We start from the raw sequence: 18,362 nt of genomic DNA on the forward strand, positions 1-18,362 counted from the left end.
TTCTTTCTTGGTCTGGGGATCTTGTCTAGTGGGGCACAAATGATTCTGAGAAAGGTCAGGAATCAGCCCACAACTACATGGGAGGACCTGGTCAATGACCTGAAAAGAGCTTGGACTACAATCTCAAACATTACCAATATTAACACACTACACATTAAAATCCTGCAGGACACACAAGGTACCCCTGCTCATAGCAGCACTTGTCCAGACCCATTTGAAGTTTGCCAATGATCCAGAGGAGGCATGGGAGAAGAACATGTGGTCAGATAAAACCAAAATAGAACTTTTTGGTTTCAATTCCACTCCCAATGTTTGGAATTAGAAGAAAGATGAGTACAACCCCAAGAACATCATCCCAATCATCTAGCATGATGGGGAAACATCATACTTTAAGGGTGCTTTTCTGCAAAGGGAACAGGACAACTGCACTGTATTGAAGGGAGGATTGATGGGGTCAAGTATTGAAGATTTTTTGCCAACAACCCCCTTCCCTCCGTAAAAACATTGAAGGTCATGGCTGGGTGTTTCAACATGACAATGACACATAGCCAGGACAACTAATGAGTGGCTCCCTATGAAGCATTTCAAGGTCCTGGAGTGGCCTACCCAGTCTCCAGACCGTAATCAGATAGAAAATCTTTGGAGGGAGCTGAAACTCAATGTTGCCCAGGGACAGTTCTGAAACCTGAAAGATCTGGAGAAGATCTGTATGAAGGAGAGGGCAAATCCCTGATGCAATGTGTGCAAACGTGTCAAGAACTACAGGAAACATCTAATCTCTGTAATTGCAAACAAAGGTTTCTATACCAAATATTAAGTTATGTTTTTCTATTGTATAAAATACTTAATTCATGCAACAAAATGCAAATGAATTATGTAAAAATAATACAATGTGATTTATTGGATTATTTTTTGAAATTCTGTCTCTTGCAAGTGAAGTGTACCTATAAAGAAATGACAGACATCTCCATTATTTGTAGGTGGGAAAACTTTTAAAATTGATAGTGTATCAAATACTTATTTTCCCCACTTTGTTAGAAATCAAAGTATTTGGTAGCGCATGAGTTAATTTTTGCTACATCCAAGTGGGTGTTTTCAGATAGTTTTCACTGGGGCATTTACTTCTCCCTGTATGATGATGACCAATCATCAGCAGGCAGCAACATGCAAGGGAAAAAATAACACACCCCAATATAATTTATAACAGGCTTTTCCTGTTTAAGGCATATAATGGCAGAGAGTCTGATCTCGCTGCAGAGTAATTATAAGTTTTCATGAGCACAAAAGGCATAAATGTGATTACTGACAACTTTGAGCATTCATGTCCTTGCAGTCCAGGTGGAGGAAGTGCCATACAGCTGAGTTTATCTGTGTGACATCACAAACATTTCTTTCAGCTTTCCTCTTCTCATAGAACTGTCCCCTTTGCTGTACTGGCTCCTCCTTCACACTGGCTGTGCATAGACGAGACAGAGGTGTCAGTACACTTATTCGAAAACAAGGGAACACCAAGCTCAATAGGGTATTATGCGATGGACAAATTTGCATGGTAGATGGGTAAAATGCTCACCTTTTGGGGTTGTTAAACCCACAACAAAAGAATCAAGGATTGACAGCTGCTGCATTACTTTAAGTAGATTCTGCTATACATGGAAAGTAGTGGGAGGATAGGAGTAGTAGTCTGTGCTACTGAGGTAATTCAAGAATCCAGAAGACGTTGTACAGGATTGATCATGTAGCATATTCTCAATGCATTTACCATAGAGAGACTTAAATAGGGGGATGTTAAAGTCAACAGGAGCAGCAGAGGAGCGGTGGCAGAGCTAAAGACCCTACGTCCAATCCCACCCCACAGTTCCACCTCAATGCACAAAGCTATGAAGCTATGATTATTATAAAATTCAAAACCTCATTGCACAAAATCCACAAAAAGGATTTCTTCAACAGATATCATTTTAATCAATATCACAGCACCAAAATGGCCACGTGTGTTTACGTTGCTTAGTAAAATCCTGCTGACGGGTTCTCCTTAAAGGAATATATTAATAGGGTTTTTTTGCCATCATAATGTAGAGACAAAGACAGACCCTGACTTCTTACTGGGCTGCTTTCTATAATTTTGATGAAATCACTTTTTAGTCAAGCGGGAGACTATCATTAGAGAACTAATAAATCTGCAGGCATGTAGTCCATTAATTATTATTAATTATCTCTGCATAATTATGCCCTACCACTGATTGGTAGCTTTCTGCCTATGCACAGTGCACACAGAAAGCTCTCAATCAGTGGTGTGGATGGGGTTATATAGAGCTCAATATTCAGATAAAGTAGTGATTTTGTTAAAATGACAGCAAGCATTCCAGAAATTGATACATTGCTGGAATCAAGATTAGAAATAAATGATGTAGGGGCACAGATCTTGATTAGAGATGAGCAAATATGCTTGGGTTCCCTCTTATTCGGTAAGCTATAGCGTTTGCCAATAAGCTGCAGAGGAAACCCGGCTTCCTGAATCGCGCCGGCCGATCAGCTGATTGGTGCCGCAGCTGCATGTGTCACAGTCATGACACATGCATGGAGAGCCCAACAAACAGGCTCTCCATGTATGTGTCATGACGGTGACACAGTTGCGAGACATGCAGCTGTGGCACTGATCGGCCGGCGCGATCCAGGAAGCCGGGTTTTCTCTGCAGCTTATTGGCAAGCGCTATAGCTTACCGAATAAGAGGGAACCCAAGCATATTTGCTCATCTCTAATCAAGATCTGTGCCCCTACATCATGCAGCTCTCAGACGGAATAGCAAAAACTTGGTGGTCAAGTTCCTTTAGGCAGCAGTGATGGTATGCAGTCATCAGGCATATCAGGCAATTCTTATAGCAGCGTAAACCATAAGATTGGATGAGCTGAAATGAAACATATTGCAAACTTAATTTCACTCAACATTTATCAACTAGTCTGCAATAATAAAATATAGTTTGCTGAACCAGAGAATAATCAAGGGTAATGGAAAAAGCAAAACACAAACATAACTATATTATATTTACAGTCTTCAATAATGAAATTGCAAGGATTGAAGGAAAAGCCACAAAATGATGAAAATCACAGGATCAATGGACATGTTAACTATATGAAAATGATGAAAACAAAATAATAAAAAAAACACTGTGCATGTTGGTCATGCTATTATGAGCAGCAAAAGCGGTCCAAATGTGCAAGTTTGGACTGCAGCAACTTTTCTCCCATCAAGAACATCTGGGATTTGCATGCTAAAGTCCATTCAGCATAACAAAACATTCCTCAGATAGCCATTAAAGGGAACCTGTCAGCAGATTTTTGCTGCTATAAGATGCGGCCACTGCCTTTCAGGGCTTATCTACAGCATTCTATAATGCTGTGGATAAGCCCCTGGTCCGACCTGCAAGTGAAGAAAAATAAGTTATATTATACTTACCCGGGGGGCGGTCCCGTCTGATGGGTGTCGCAGGTCCGGGTCCGGCGCCTCCCATCTTCTTGCACCGTCGCCCTCCTGCTTCTTCATAGCTCCCTGATATCATGCTCCTGCATAGGCGTACTTCTCTGCCCTGTGGAGGGCAGAGTAAAGTACTGCAGTGCGCAGGTGCTGGGAAAGTTCAGAGAGGCCCAGCATCTGCGCACTGCAGTACTTTACTCTGACCGTGACTCCTGCATAAACCAACGGGGGGACATTTTCAGCACAAAAAATTGTGCTGAAAATCTCAGCTTATACATGAGTATATACGGTATATAGAACTTGTGCCTATCACAACTCTGTCAGGTGACTATAACCAGCACTTACCACTCTCTCTCCATAGGGTATTAATCTATTGTGCGCCCTGTTCTCAACATCCTCATTTATTCTTCTTCTGGTGCTTATATCAGAATATCAGAAATCTGGCTGAAAATTTTGCAATTTTCAAACTTTTAAGTTGTATGCCTTTAAACCACATAGTTATATCACACATAATAGTTAACACATATCTACTTTACAGCAGCATCATTTTTAAAACACTACTTTTCAATTGTTAGAAAGTTAGAATGGTTAAAAGTTGATCAGCAATTTCTCAGTTTTTCCAACAAAATTTACAAAACCAATTTTCGTAGGGACTGCATCACATTTGAAGTGGCTTTAAAGAGCCTTTATCACAGAAAATACCCAAAAGTGACACCATTTTAAAAACTGCACCCCTCAGACTGCTCCAACCACATTCAGTGAGTGTATTATCCCTTCAAGGGTGGTTTGCATGTTAATGACCAGGCCAATTTTTACAATTCTGACCACTGTTACTTTATGAGGTAATAACTCTGGAACACTTGCATGGATGCCGGTGATTCTGACATGGCAAAAATTCTGTGATATGACTTGCGTTTATTTGTGAAAAAAGCAGAAATTTGGTGAACATTTTGAACATTTTGCAATTTTACAACTTTGAATTTTCATGCCCTTAAATCACGGAGAAATGTCACACAAAATACTTAATAAGTAACATTTCCCACATGTCTACTTTACAACAGCACAATTTTGGAACCAAACTTTTTTTTTGTTAGGAAGTTATAAGAGTTAAAAGTTGACCAGCGATTTCTCATTTTTACAACACCATTTTTTAAGGGACCACATCACATTTGAAGAAACTTTGAGGGGCCTATATGATAGAAAAAAAAAAATTACACCATTCAAAAAACTGCACCGCTCAACGTGCTCAAAACCACATTCAAGAAGTTTATTAACCCTTCAGGTGCTTCACAGGAATTGTTGTAATGTTTTTTAAAAAAATGAACATTTACCTTTTTTTCACAATTTTTTTTAATTCAGATCCAATTTGTTTTATTTTACCAAGGGTAACAAGAGAAATTGGAACACAAAAGCTGTTGTATAATTTGTCCTGAGTAGGCCAATATCCAATATGTGGGGGTAAACTACTGTTTGGGCGCATGGCAGAGCTCGGAAGGGAAGGAGCGCCGTTTGACTTTTCAATGCAAAATTGGCTGGAATTGAGATAAAACGCCATTTCATGTTTGGAGAGCCCCTGATGTGAGTAAACAGTGGAAACCCCCACAAGTGACACCATTTTGGAAAGTAGACCCCTTAAGGAACTTATCTTGATGTGTGGTGAGCACTTTGAACCCCCAAGGGCTTCACAGAAGTTTATAATGTAGAGCCGTAAAAATAAATAATCCTTTTTTTTTTGCAAAAATGCTATTGTTGCCCCCAATTTTTTATTTTCCCAAGGGTAACAGGAGAAATTGGACCCCAAAAGTTGTTGTGCAATTTGTCCAGAGTACACTGATACCTCATATGTGGGGGAACCACCGTTTGGGTGCATGGCAGAGCTTGGAAGGGCAGGAGCGCCGTTTTGGAATGCAGACTTAGATGGAATGGTCTGCGGGCATCACATTTGCGTTTGCAGAGCCCCTGATGTACCTAAACAGTAAAACCCCCACAAGTGACCCTATATTGGAAGCTAGACCCCCAATGAACTTATCTAGATGTGTTGTGAACCCCCAAGTGTTTCACTAAAGTATATAACGCAGAGTTGTGAAAATAAAAAATATTTTTTTTTCTTCAAAAATGATTTTTAGCCCCTAGTTTTGTATCTTCCCAAGGGTAACAGGAGAAATTGGACCCCAAAAGTTGTTGTCCAATTTGTCCTGAGTACGCTGATATCCCATATGTGGAAGAAAGCTACTGTTTGGGTACACATCGGGACTGGGAAGGGAAGTAGTGGTGTTTTAGAATGCAAACTTTGAAATGTTTCAGGGACCTCGTGACTGGCCTATCCAGGTCCGGACACGAGTCCCACACTGTGCAGAACGGAACAGGTAGACAGCACCTGAAGACACAGAACATCACGGTCACAGGCGTGCAGGACCTGCGGCACGTGAATGCAGGAGAAGGGGCCGGGGCTGGGTCAGCCGCCAGAACTCCCGGAGTGATCAGTGGATAACCGAGAGTACAACCGGGGGGTGACCAGCTGGGGCGCTGACAAGCGTGTAAACAGAAGAATAACCAGGTACAAATGGGTGTCACAAAACCGAGTGGGTATAACCAGAGCCAAGGGAACAACCGAAAGGGAAGTTAGAAACCAAGCCGGGATCAGAAAACCAGATAATCCATGGACAGAACCTAATTGACAGGCCAGTGCGACGTGGGGACAGGCCGGGTCAAAACGGGATGAAAACTCACAAGGCAGGCACAAGACACAAACATTCAAGCGTACAGGGGTCATTTAACTCAGCCGAGGGCAGAAGTTTAACTGACATGGATGCAAGCCTCCAGCCCCTCCCCTATCTAAAGGGAGTTCACTAGCATTAAGCCACTGATGTGCCTAAACAGTTGAAACCCCCCACGAGTGACCGCATTTTGGTAACTAGACCCCACAAGGAACTTATCTAGATGTGCTGTGAGAACTTTGAACCCCCAAGTGTTTCCCTAAAGTTTATAACGCAGAGCCGTGAAAATAAAAAATCTTTCATTTTTCCCACAAAAATGATTTTTTAGCCCCCAAATTTTTATTTGACCTAGGGTAACAGGAGGAATTGGACCACAAAAGTTGTTGTCCAATTTGTCCTGAGTATGCTGATACCCCATATGTGGGGGTAAATCACTGTTTTTGTGCACGGCACAGCTCGGAAGGGAAGGAGCACTGTTTTACTTTTTCAATGCAGAATTGGCTGGAATTGAGATAGGACGCTATGTCATGTTTGGAGAGCCCCTGATGTGCCTAAACAGTGGAAACCTCCCAATTCTAACTCCAACCCTAGCCCAAGCACACCCCTAACCCTATTCCCAACCCTAACCATTGCCCTAACCACACCTGTAACCTGAACATGCCCCTAACCCTAATCCCAACCCTAACCACACCCCTAACCCCAACACTCCCCTAATTCTAATCCCAACCCTAACAATAACCCTAACCACACTCATATCCCTGACACACCCCTAACCCTAATCTTAACTCTAATCCCAACCGTAAACGTAATCCAAACCCTAACTGTTGTGAACTCTGTTTTTGGGCTCCCTCTTGTGGTCACAACTGGTACTGTGTGAGTGCTGTCTTTGGGCTCCCTCTGGTGGTTCTTTGTGTCATTCTGCAGGTCTGAGGCTGATCAGCTGTCTCGTTATCTGTTAGCTGGTTTCCTATTTAGTTCACCTGGACTCTCAGTTGTTGCCTGCTGTCAATGTCTTCAGTGCTATTTTGGAGCTCTCCTGCAGTCCTTCGTTATCAGTCTCTTCAAGAGAAGCTAAGTTTTGCTTGGTTCATTTTTTGACCATCAGTGGTCATATGTTTCTTGGTTTATTTTATGTTTCTTGCCCAGCTTGCTAATATGTGATTTCCTTGCTTGCTGGTAGCTCTAGGGGGCTGAGTTTCTCCCCTCACACCGTTAGTTGGTGTGGGGGTTCTTGTATTCTCAGCGTGGATATTTTGCATAGGGTTTTTTACTGACCGCACAGTTCCCTATCTGTCTTCTGCTATCTAGTATTAGCGGGCCTCATTTGCTGAATCTGTTTTCATTTCTACGTTTGTGTTTTCCCCTTACCTCACCGTTATTATTTGTTGGGGGCTTCCTATATCTTTAGGGTGATTTCTCTTGAGGCATGTGAGGTCTTACTTTCCCTCCAGGAGTAGATAGTTTCTCAGGCTGCGTCGAGACGTCCAGGATTTTAGGCACGTTCACCGGCTACCTTTAGTGTTTTGGTTAGGATCAGGTTTTGCGGTCAGTCCAGTTACCACCTCCCTAGAGCTCGTTCTATGTTCAGTAACTTAGCTAGTCCGTTTTGTGATCCTCAGCCACTAGGATCATAACACCTAACCCCATCTCAAGCCCCAACTCAAACCCTAACTTTAGCCCCAACCCTAACCCTAACTTTAGCCCCAATCCTAAACCTAACTTTAGCCCCAACCCTAACTTTAGCCCTAATGCTAATCCTAATGGGAAAATGGAAATAAATAATTTTTTTTATTTTATAATTTTTCCTTAACTAAGGGGGGTGATAAAGGGGGTTTGATTTAATATTTATAGCGGGTTTTTATAATGGGTTTTTGTTTGTCAGCTGTCCCCACTAAAAGATGCTTTTTATTGCAATAAATAGTTTTTGCATTACCACATTTTGAGAGCTATAAGTTTTCCATATTTTGGCCCACAGACTCATGTGAGATCTTGTTTTTTTTGCGGGACGAGTTGACATTTTTATTGGTACCATTTTTGGGCACATGACATTTATTTTTTGATTGTTTTTTGTTACGATATTTGGGAGGCAGAATGAACAAAAACCAGCAATTCATGAATTTCTTTTGGGTGGGGCGTTTATACCGTTACGCGTGTGGTAAAATTGATAAAGCAGTTTTATTCTTCAGGTTAGAAAAATTACAGCGATACCTCATTTTTTTTTTTTTTTGGCGCTTTTATACAAAAAAACAATTTTGTTTGAAAAATAATTATTTTTGCATCGCTTTATTCTGAGGGCTATAACTTTTTAGTTTTTTGCTGATGATGCTGTATGGCAGCTCATTTTTTGAGGGACAAGATGACGTTTTCAGCGGTATCATGTTTATTTATATCCGTCTTTTTGATCGCGTGTTACTCCACTTTTTGTTCGGTGGTATGATGAAAAAGCATTGGTTTTTTTTTTGTTTTTTTAGGTTGTTTACTGAAAGGGAAAACTAGTGGGACAGTTTTATAGGTCGGGTCGTTACGGATGCAGCAATACTAAATAGGTGTACTTGTATTGTTTTTTTATTTACATAAAGAAATGTATTTTTTGGAAAAACATTTATTTTTTTTCTTTATTTAGGAATTGTATTTTTAATATTTTTACACATGTTATTTTTTTTTTACTTTTTTACATTGTCCCAGGGTGGGACATCAGTAGAACGTCATATTGCTGATCTGACACTTTGCAGAGCACTGTGTCAGATCAGCGATCTGACAGGCAGTGTAGGAGGCTCCTCAGCGCCTGCTCTCAGCAGGCACTGAGAAGCCACCTCCATGCAGGACCCGGAAGGACCCCGCGGCTATCTTGGATCTGGGGGAATGCAGGGAGGAGACCCTCGGAACAAAGCGATCACATCATGCTGTTCTGAGGGTCTCAGGGAAGCACGCAGGGAGCCGTCTCCCTGCACGATGCTACCCTATGTCACCGGAATGCTGCGATCTTGTTTGATCTCAGTGTTCTGGGGGTTAAATAGCTGGGAGTGGTCCGTGACCGCTCCTGGCACAGCTGTGATAATCCGTGAGCATGGCTGATTGCTTATGACGTACTATTCCCTCCATGGGAAGTAAGTCTGAGGTCACATGGACGGAATAGTACGTCCAATGCCAGAAAGGGGTTAAAGCAATGTGGAATAAAAAAATGGAAATTTTACAATTTTTCACAAGAGTAACAGGAAAAAATGGACTGTACGTTTTTTGTGTGCAATTTCTCCTAAGCATGCTGATACCCCATACGTGGAGAAAAACTACTAATCACAGCAGGGCTCAGAAGGGAAGGAGCACTGTTTGATTTTTAGAGCGTAAAATTGAATGGAATAGATAGCAGACGCCATGTTGTGTTTGCAGAGCCCCTAATGTGCCTAAATAGTAGAAATTCCCCACAAGTGATCTTATTTTGGAAACTAGACCCCTTAGGGAACTTATCTAGATGCATGCTGAGCACCTTGAACTAGGGTTGAGCGACTTTTACTTTTTTGGGGTCGAGTCGGGTTTTGCGAAACCCGACTTTGTCAAAAGTCGAGTCGAGTGAAATCGGCCGATCTTCTTGAAAAGTCGGGGTCGTTGTTCGGCCGAAACACGAAATCCAATGCAAGTCAATGGGGAAGCATAGTCGGCAGTGAGTGGAGGCCAGGAAAACACCTACAGTGCCCATTTTAATGCCAAAAACATCAATTCTTGTTACTTAAGCTTGTCAATTTTAATTTACCTTACAATAATAGGTAGCCATTGAAAATTGGGGGGTCATTTGGCTAAAGTTGTGGGGGGTAGGGCTGGTTCAAGTTTTTAGTGGGCCCAGGAAATGTGGACTACGTCATGGCGTGGAGCAGTTAGAGGTAAGTATTGCAACGTTGCAAGTGCTGTGATCCTGAGCAAGCAGGGGGTCCCACTCATTCGCATTGGCACTGGCACAAGGACCCTCACAGTATGGCTGTGTGTTTGCACGGCGGGGGCGCCTCCCACCGGCAGCGACACTTTTGCGTACTATGAGGGGCCCTGTGCCTGTGATGTCGCCAACGAGTGGGCCCCCCCACCTGATGAAGGAACCTGCACTTTCACCTGCACCTTCCTCTTTGTCCCCGTGTAAGGTGGCATAGTATGCGAGAAGAGGAACCAGACTTTCTGCAGGGTCAGATTCAGGCTGTGTAGAGTGCAAGGGGAATGTAGTGGTCTGGGTCAATGTACCAGCGGGCTATTCTAGCAGTGGCTGGGCAATGGGCAGGATGAGGAGGAAACACAGATCTAGGCCCAAATAATAAAGTGGCCTAAATGCAGTTCAAAATTGGTAACAGGACTAACCAGGTGGCATTGCTTTGTTCAGTGGAGGACAACTGTAATGAGAGGCTGACACAGTGAGTAGGGCCAAATAAGTAACTAGGCTAAATGCAGTTCTAAATTGCTAACAGTAGGAAACAGGCGGCACTGCTTTGTTCAGTGGAGGAGAACATCAAGCAGCAGCAGACACCGTTACTAGGCCCCAACCCAAGTAGTAGGGCAACTGCAGTGTTACATTTAAAAATACTTAATGAGAGCCTGAAGGTTGAAGGTCACACAAGGAAACCTGGAGGAGAACACCAAGGAGGAGGAGAACACCAAGGAGTGGCAGACACCGTTACTAGGCCCCAACCCAAGTAGCAGGGCAACAAAAGTGTTACAGTTAAAAATACTTAATGAGAGCCAGAAGGTTGAAGCTCAGACAAGGAAACCTGGAGGAGAACACCAAGGAGGAGGAGAACACCAAGGAGCGTCAGACACCATTACTAGGCCCCAACCCAAGTAGTAGGGCAACAAAAGTGTTACAGTTAAAAATACTTAATGAGAGCCAGAAGGTTGAAGCTCAGACAAGGAAATCTGGAGGAGAACACCAAGGAGGAGGAGAACACCAAGGAGCGGCAGACACCGTTACTAGGCCCCAACCCAAGTAGTAGGGCAACAAAAGTGTTACAGTTAAAAATACTTAATGAGAGCCAGAAGGTTGAAGCTCAGACAAGGAAATCTGGAGGGGAACACAAAGGAGGAGGAGAACACCAAGGAGCGGCAGACACCGTTACTAGGCCCCAACCCAAGTAGTAGGGCAATTGCAGTGTTACATTTAAAAATACTTAATGAGAGCCTGAAGGTTGAAGCTCAGCTTTTTCAGTGGAGCACAGCGTGATTTAGTGGCGCAGACAGACAAAGGTAGTATGTGTTAACTAAAAAAAGTTGGCTCTATGCAGTTTTAAATCAGTTACAGGGGTACACAGGCAGCATTGGTGTGGTCAGTGGAGGACAATTGGAAGGAGGGACCGCAGACAGACTTCCTAGGCCTAAAATAATAAAATAGGCTCTATGCAGTTTTAATTTGGTTACAGGGGTACACAGGCAGCATTGGTGTGGTCAGTGGAGGACAATTGGAAGGAGGGACCGCAGACAGACTTCCTAGGCCTAAAATAATAAAATAGGCTCTATGCAGTTTTAAATTGGTTACAGGGGTACACAGGCAGCATTGATGTGGTCAGTGGAGGACAATTGGAAGGAGGGAACGCAGACAGACTTCCTAGGCCTAAAATAATAAAATAGGCTCTATGCAGCTTAAATTTGGCAACAGGGGTACACAGGAAGCATTGGTGTGGTCAGTGGAGGACAATTGGAAGGAGGGACCACAGACAGACTTCCTAGGCCTAAAATAATAAAATAGGCTCTGTGCACCTTCCTCTGGGTCACAGTGTAAGCCGGTGCTATAGCGTTCGTGACGGGGCTCCATAGTCTCATCGGGGTCAGATTCAGCATAATAATCTGGCTGTGGCTGTGCATCTGTGCACTCCATGTCCGATTCATCTTGTAATGGGCATGGCCTGTTAACAATTTCCCTTTCTAACCCAGGCACGGTATGTGTAAAGAGCTCCATGGAGTAACCAGTTGTGTCGCCTGACGCATCCTTCACTGTTGTTCTGGGTGAAGGACACAAGGAAGCGACTTCTTCCTGACCGGGAGCATCCACTGACGAAGCACTGCTCTGACATTTGGCACTTTCCGAGGAGGAGGCGAAAGAGCTAGAGGCAGATTCAGCAATGAAAGCCAATACTTGTTCCTGCTGCTCCGGCTTCAAAAGCGGTTTTCCTACTCCCAGAAAAGGGAGCCTTCGAGGCCTTGTGAAGCCAGATGATGACGCTGGCTCAACAACTCGAGACTTAAGGGCTATACTGCTTTTCCCACGACCACCTGATGCTCCACGGCCACCACCACTACCATCATTACCAGCTGCCAATGACCGCCCACGGCCAGGACCTCTTCCACCAGACTTCCTCATTCTTGGAAAAATGTTACCAAACTAACAACCGTTATGTGGTCCTGTAAAACCAGGTACAAGGTGTGCGTGAACTTGTTGGGAATGTAAATCTCCCTTTTTTATGTGTGGGAGAATGCAGTGAAAAATGAGGCCCACTGTATTACACTAGACAGTTTGATTGGCAGAAAGAGGCTGGCAGATATGGCACTAACAGGAGTGATGCAGATAAAAACACTGGCAATATAAATGTCCCTCTTTGTGTGTGGGAGAATGCAGTGAAAAATCAGGCCCACTATATTACAGTAGACAGTTTGATTGGCAGAAAGAGGCTGGCAGATATGGCACTAACAGGAGTGACGCAGATGCACACACTGGCAATAGAAATGTCCCTCTTTATGTGTGGGAGAATCCAGGGAAAAATCAGGCCCACTGTATTACACAACAACACAGTTTGATTAGCAGAAAGAGGCTGGCAGATATGGCACAAGCTGGACTGACGCAGATGCACACACTGGCAATAGAAATGTCCCTCTTTTTTATATATGGGAGACAAGGGATTGAATCAGGCCCACTATATCACGGTATAGTTCATGTGGCACAAAATGACTGACAGATACCACAGACAGCACTGACACACATGCACAGGTTTGGCAAGATTATTCTCCCTTTATTTTAATTTTTTTGGGGGATATGTGAGACAAGTGATTTAATCTGGCCCACTGTTACACAGTAGGTTTTCTGTGGCAGAAAAAAAAAATGCCACACACAGGACTGGCACTAATGCAGATTTGCCAATCTTAATCTCCCACTTTTATTTTTGTTTTATGGGAGAATTGTGAAGAAATCAGGCCCACTGCTACACAGTAGGTTTTCTGTGGCAGAACAAAATAGACAGATGCCACACACAGGACTGGCACTACTGCAGATTTGTCAGTCTTAATCTCCCACTTTTTTTTTTGTTTTATGGGAGAATTAGAAAGAAATCAGGCACACTGTTATACAGTAGGTTTTCTGTGGCAGAAAAAAAAGACAGAAGCCACACACAGGACTGGCACTAATGCAGATTTGCCAGTCTTAATCTCCCACTTTTTTTTTTTAATGGGAGAATTGTGAAGAAATCAGGCCCACTGCTACACAGTAGGTTTTCTGTGGCAGAAAAAAAAAGATGCCACACAAAGGACTGGCACTAATGCAGATTTGCCAGTCTTAATCTCCCACTTTTTTTTTGTTTTATGGGAGAATTAGGAAGAAATCAGGCACACTGTTATACAGTAGGTTTTCTGTGGCAGAAAAAAAAGACAGAAGCCACACACAGGACTGGCACTAATGCAGATTTGCCAGTCTTAATCTCCCACTTTTTTTGTTTTATGGGAGAATTAGGAAGAAATCAGGCACACTGTTATACAGCAGGTTTTCTGTGGTAGAAAAAAAAGACAGAAGCCACACACAGGACTGGCACTAATGCAGATTTGCCAGTCTTAGTCTCCCACTTTTTTTTGTTTTATGGGAGAATTGTGAAGAAATCAGGCCCACTGCTACACGGTAGGTTTTCTGTGGCAGAAAAAAAAAGACAGATGCCACACACAGGACTGGCACTACTGCAGATTTGCCAGTCTTAATCTCCCACTTTTTTTTTTTAATGGGAGAATTGTGAAGAAATCAGGCCCACTGCTACACAGTAGGTTTTCTGTGGCAGAAAAAAAAAGATGCCACACAAAGGACTGGCACTAATGCAGATTTGCCAGTCTTAATCTCCCACTTTTTTTTTTGTTTTATGGGAGAATTAGGAAGAAATCAGGCACACTGTTATACAGCAGGTTTTCTGTGGTAGAAAAAAAAGACAGAAGCCACACACAGGACTGGCACTAATGCAGATTTGCCAGTCTTAGTCTCCCACTTTTTTTTGTTTTATGGGAGAATTGTGAAGAAATCAGGCCCACTGCTACACGGTAGGTTTTCTGTGGCAGAAAAAAAAAGACAGATGCCACACACAGGACTGGCACTACTGCAGATTTGCCAGTCTTAATCTCCCACTTTTTTTTTTGTTTTATGGGAGAATTAGGAAGAAATCAGGCACACTGTTATACAGTAGGTTTTCTGTGGCAGAAAAAAAAGACAGAAGCCACACACAGGACTGGCACCAATGCAGATTTGCCAGTCTTAATCTCCCACTTTTTTTTGTTTTATGGGAGAATTGTGAAGAAATCAGGCCCACTGCTACACGGTAGGTTTTCTGTGGCAGAAAAAAAAGACAGATGCCACACACAGGACTGGCACTACTGCAGATTTGCCAGTCTTAATCTCCCACTTTTTTTTTGTTTTATGGGAGAATTAGGAAAAAATCAGGCACACTGTTATACAGTAGGTTTTCTGTGGCAGAAAAAAAAGACAGATGCCACACACAGGACTGGCACTAATGCAGATTTGCCAGTCTTAATCTCCCACTTTTTTTGTTTTATGGGAGAATTGTGAAGAAATCAGGCCCACTGCTACACGGTAGGTTTTCTGTGGCAGAAAAAAAAGACAGATGCCACACACAGGACTGGCACTACTGCAGATTTGCCAGTCTTAATCTCCCACTTTTTTTTTGTTTTATGGGAGAATTAGGAAGAAATCAGGCACACTGTTATACAGTAGGTTTTCTGTGGCAGAAAAAAAAGACAGAAGCCACACACAGGACTGGCACTAATGCAGATTTGCCAGTCTTAATCTCCCACTTTTTTTGTTTTATGGGAGAATTAGGAAGAAATCAGGCACACTGTTATACAGCAGGTTTTCTGTGGTAGAAAAAAAAGACAGAAGCCACACACAGGACTGGCACTAATGCAGATTTGCCAGTCTTAATCTCCCACTTTTTTTTGTTTTATGGGAGAATTGTGAAGAAATCAGGCCCACTGCTACACGGTAGGTTTTCTGTGGCAGAAAAAAAAAGACAGATGCCACACACAGGACTGGCACTACTGCAGATTTGCCAGTCTTAATCTCCCACTTTTTTTTTTGTTTTATGGGAGAATTAGGAAGAAATCAGGCACACTGTTATACAGTAGGTTTTCTGTGGCAGAAAAAAAAGACAGAAGCCACACACAGGACTGGCACTAATGCAGATTTGCCAGTCTTAATCTCCCACTTTTTTTTGTTTTATGGGAGAATTGTGAAGAAATCAGGCCCACTGCTACACGGTAGGTTTTCTGTGGCAGAAAAAAAAGACAGATGCCACACACAGGACTGGCACTACTGCAGATTTGCCAGTGTTAATCTCCCACTTTTTTTTGTTTTATGGGAGAATTAGGAAGAAATCAGGCACACTGTTATACAGTAGGTTTTCTGTGGCAGAAAAAAAAGACAGATGCCACACACAGGACTGGCACTAATGCAGATTTGCCAGTCTTAATCTCCCATTTTTTTTTTTTATGGGAGAATTGTGAAGAAATCAGGCCCACTGCTACACAGTAGGTTTTCTGTGGCAGAAAAAAAAGACAGAAGCCACACACAGGACTGGCACTAATGCAGATTTGCCAGTCTTAATCTCCCACTTTTTTTTTGTTTTATGGGAGAATTAGGAAGAAATCAGGCACACTGTTATACAGTAGGTTTTCTGTGGCAGAAAAAAAAGACAGAAGCCACACACAGGATTGGCACTAATGCAGATTTGCCAGTCTTAATCTCCCACTTTTTTTTGTTTTATGGGAGAATTGTGAAGAAATCAGGCCCACTGCTACACGGTAGGTTTTCTGTGGCAGAAAAAAAAAGACAGATGCCACACACAGGACTGGCACTACTGCAGATTTGCCAGTCTTAATCTCCCACTTTTTTTTTTGTTTTATGGGAGAATTAGGAAGAAATCAGGCACACTGTTATACAGTAGGTTTTCTGTGGCAGAAAAAAAAGACAGAAGCCACACACAGGACTGGCACTAATGCAGATTTGCCAGTCTTAATCTCCCACTTTTTTTTGTTTTATGGGAGAATTGTGAAGAAATCAGGCCCACTGCTACACGGTAGGTTTTCTGTGGCAGAAAAAAAAGACAGATGCCACACACAGGACTGGCACTACTGCAGATTTGCCAGTGTTAATCTCCCACTTTTTTTTTGTTTTATGGGAGAATTAGGAAGAAATCAGGCACACTGTTATACAGTAGGTTTTCTGTGGCAGAAAAAAAAGACAGATGCCACACACAGGACTGGCACTAATGCAGATTTGCCAGTCTTAATCTCCCATTTTTTTTTTTTATGGGAGAATTGTGAAGAAATCAGGCCCACTGCTACACAGTAGGTTTTCTGTGGCAGAAAAAAAAGACAGAAGCCACACACAGGACTGGCACTAATGCAGATTTGCCAGTCTTAATCTCCCACTTTTTTTTTGTTTTATGGGAGAATTGTGAAGAAATCAGGCACACTGTTATACAGTAGGTTTTCTGTGGCAGAAAGTGGCTTGAAAAGATATAACAAAAAAAAAAAGTACTACAATTACTATCTCCCTACAGTAATCTCAGAAAAGTGTGGCAGGCAGCAATAAAAAGGAGTGCTGCACACAAAAGTCAAAAGTGTGGACAAACAAACAAGATAGCTGTGCAGAAAGGAAGGAGCAACAGGATTTGTGCTTTGAAAAAAGCAGTTGCTTTGCACAGCGGCGTACACACAGCAACGCAGCTATCAGGGAGCCTTATAACCTACAGAGCTGATGAAGAGAAATCTAGCCTCCACTGTCCCTGCAAAGAAAAGGTGGTGTTGGACAGTGGAAATCGCTACAGCACAAGCGGTTTTGGGGTCAATTTACCCTGCCTAACGCTATCCCTGCTTCTGACGAAGCGACAGCATCCTCTCCCTACGCTCAGATTAGCAGCAGTAAGATGGCGGTCGGCGGGAACGCCCCTTTATAGCCCCTGTGACGCCGCAGAAAGCAAGCCAATCACTGCCATGCCCTTCTCTAAGATGGTAGGGACCAGGACCTATGTCATCACGCTGCCCACACTCTGCGTTCACCTTCATTGGCTGAAAAATGGTGCTTTAAGCATCATATGAAACGCGACTTTGGCACGAAGATCGTGTACCACATGGCCGATCCCACGCTGGGATCGGGTCAGGTTTCATGAAACCTGACTTTGCCAAAAGTCAGCGACTTATGAAAATGACCGATCCGTTTCGCTCAACCCTACCTTGAACCCACTAAAAAAAAATTTTCACCAAAGAATGTTGGATTTGCCCCAAATTTTCCATTTTCTCAAGAGTAAGAGAAGAAAATGGACATTAAAATTTGTTGTGCAATTTCTTCTGAGCATGCCGTTACCCCATATGTGGTGGAATTCTACTGTTTCGCTGTATGGCAGGGCTTGGGAGAGAAGGAGTGCCAACTGAATTGTGTAGCTCAATTTTGGCTGGAATAGATTGCAGATGCCATGTCACTTTTGACAAGTAAATGGCAAGTTATCATTTTTTCCACTAAAATGTTGCTTTGGCCTCAAGTTTTTAATTTAAAAAAAGGATAATCAATGATAATTTTTAATATTTAATAGTTTTTAATTTTACAAAAGGAGATTATCAACAATACAATTTGTTATGTAATTTCTACTGAGTACAACAAAACCCCATATTTAGTCAAAAACTACTTTTGAGGCACAGTGCAAAGCTCAGAAAGGAAGAAGCACCATAATAGAATTCAGATGTTGCTGAAATGGTTTGAGGATGCCATGTCACTTTAGCAGAGCCTTTGAAGTGCCAGAACAGCAGAAACCCCCCATTAGTAACATCATTTTACAAACTGCGCCTCAAGGAATTCATCTAGGGGAGCAGTGAGCATCTTGACAGCACATGTACCGCAAATAATTTTATACCATTGGGCGGTGGAGAAAAAATAATTACAATTTACAAG

Source organism: Ranitomeya variabilis, chromosome 1 (assembly GCF_051348905.1).
Source record: "Ranitomeya variabilis isolate aRanVar5 chromosome 1, aRanVar5.hap1, whole genome shotgun sequence".
Classification (NCBI taxonomy): domain Eukaryota; kingdom Metazoa; phylum Chordata; class Amphibia; order Anura; family Dendrobatidae; genus Ranitomeya; species Ranitomeya variabilis.